At 37.0% G+C, this 2,718-nt stretch overlaps 1 pseudogene; it reads right to left on the reverse strand.

The window, feature by feature from the left end:
* Positions 1–277: 277 nt before the first annotated feature.
* LOC116090868 overlaps positions 278–2,718 on the reverse strand; it is an 8,577-nt pseudogene continuing 6,136 nt past the window's right edge.

Consider the following 2,718-nt stretch of genomic DNA (forward strand, 5'->3'; position numbering starts at 1 on the left):
AAAAAAAAGCTCAATGAGATCCAAAAGAAAATAAATGATAAATGAAATTAGGAAAAGCATACAGAATATAAAGTTATTCAGCCAAGAGATAGAAATATTTTTTATGGCTCTTTTCAGTTTATTGTGTGAAGGAGTTACACTAGTCCAAGTTAAAAGCAGACCCCAAATGATTGCACTATATAAGCTGTGAGGTTTTTAAGCTTGTGACAAGGGACTGAAGGGAAATTCTACTCATTGCAAGGAAATCCTCACTTAAGCTTCAGAGAGCCAGAAGCATTTAAAACCCATGAGCCATCAGCTGATCAGCCTTAGGCAGTCCAATCTCTATCAGGAACTGCCATATGTTCTTGCGTTTGTCACCCTGTAGCTGAATTGCTTCTCCATATTCTGGATGCTCAATTACAGTATCATTGTAGGCAAATTTCTTCTTAAACGCCTTCACTAATTTCTTTTTATCGTAATCATCAGTGACTCCTTGAACAGTTGTAAGGGTCTTCCTGCTGTTTCTCTGTTGAATTCTAATATGGATATAATACTCAGTGCCAGCAGGAAGCAGGTCATCATCCAGCAAAGGGGTCGAAAGAATAGAAGTTCTGGATAGCAGACCGACGATTATGATACTATTCCTTTTCTTCAGTGGAAATGGGCTGCAGAGATGGCAGGCAGTGGGGTGGGAGCAGGACGAAGCTTCCAGAAGCAAGGGGGCATGATGGGGAGGCAGCTGAGTCCTTGGCTGTGGCTCAGTGACTGGCCAAGATAGAAATATTTTTAAGGAAAAAACCATAGAGATGCTGGAAATTAAGGTGTTAATTATATAAATTTTAAAGACTGAAAGTCTGCCATGGACAATGATTTCAGTGTTGCTGCTCCTCATACCCTCAGTAGGAACCCAGAGGAGCTCTGGCACTAAGTTTTCAGATCAGTGGGCCTGGCCTCCTAGAATTTTGCCTTGTTGCCCACTCTATTAAGGACCACTAAATGCTGAAATACATGCCTTGAGAATTTGAAATAGTGTAAGAAGTGTATACCTAGGGAGGGTTTGATGGGAGGAAATGGAATGGAGGAATGGTGTAATTATAATATAAAAAAATTAAAAGGAATATTTTTAACACTGTAGTTTCCCCATATGAAAGAAAAACATCAATGTAATGTGCCATATTAACAAAGGATAAAAGACCGGTAGATTTATTTTTAGAATTCTACAAAGAAATGTACGCAACTAAATTATGTGAGTTTAGAAAACAGCATGTGTTTCTTCATTTCCAAACAGTATTTTGCAAATTCTTTTGTGATTTCAAAAAGGAAACAGTTTTGTTAAGGCCATGAAGAATCAACCACAACTTCAAGAAGGACACCTATGGACAACGGCCAGCTAACAGGGAAGGAATGAAATTATTTTGAAGTAAGAGCCAGATGAAGAGATTAGACTGGAGGTTCTAACCTGGCCATTATGCCAGGGGACAAAACTATACATATTAATATTGTAAAAGAAAAAGTAAAACTATTTCCATTGGTAAATAAGATTTCATTGAAAAATTTAATGAAAAGTTGCTAGACATCTACAGTAAAGACTACAACACAGCATTGAAATAAATTTCATATGTATTTTCTGGATAAACAGAAAAATTGTAGTAGGTAATCACAAGTTTATAGTAAAGAGGCCTTAATACTGTTTTAGTAAATTACCTGGCTTTGGACTAGGTCTTATAATCTTGAAAGAGTGTTATTTGTGGACCATGAGGAATACTTTGGTGTTTAAGATTCTAGGTCTCGCCGGGCGGTGGTGGCGCACGCCTTTAATCCCAGCACTTGGGAGGCAGAGGCAGGCGGATTTCTGAGTTCGAGGCCAGCCTGGTCTACAGAGTGAGTTCCAGGTCAGCCAGGGCTACAGAGAAACCCTGTCTCGAAAAAAAAAAAAAAAAAGATTCTAGGTCTCAGGAAGCCCACATTGGCTTCAGACTTGGTTTGAATGATAACCTGAAACTTCAGATTGTCTTGCTTCCACTTTCCAAATGTTCATATGATGCATAAGCACTAACAAGCTTTGTTTCATATGGCAGTGGAGATGGACATGAGGGTCTCATGTATATTAGGAAGTGAATAATTATAAAAGCAAAATGATAATGTCATCACTAATGGAATGTTTAGTCTATTATATTCAAATTACAGATTGGTATTTCCCCAAACTTAAAATAGCCCACCATTGTTTTCTACTACAAATCCTTCTAGGCTTCAGAGTTCTTCCCTTCACTCAGATTAAAACTCTTACAAGGATAATAGCATCCTCTCCATTTCTCCAAATTACCAGAGTACCCACCAACTTCCTAGGGGCCTACCTCTTTAGAGGCCTAAGATCTTGATGTCAGTATCATAGTAATCTTTCCTATCCTAGTCCTACAATACAGTATGCTGTGGATAGTTATACAGCATTCCCATTAGCTCTTGGCATGGCTTAGTTTCTGAAGTCAAAAGAGAAATATTAACAAAAAGATAAAATGTTTTTTAGAAAATTCAAATGAATACATTAACCTACACAGAAAAACTTCACAAAAACACAATAGGAATTATGATTGATATAAAGACCACTGATAGGACTCTCTCTTTATCTCTCTCTCTCTCTATCTCTTGAAAAATCCTACTTTTATTACAAGACACTGTTGGATTTTTCTATTTTATTTTGTTGAAAATCTTTCTTTTTTCTTTTCTTTTTTTTTTTTT

This window comes from Mastomys coucha, chromosome X, assembly GCF_008632895.1.
Source record: "Mastomys coucha isolate ucsf_1 chromosome X, UCSF_Mcou_1, whole genome shotgun sequence".
Classification (NCBI taxonomy): Eukaryota; Metazoa; Chordata; class Mammalia; order Rodentia; family Muridae; genus Mastomys; species Mastomys coucha.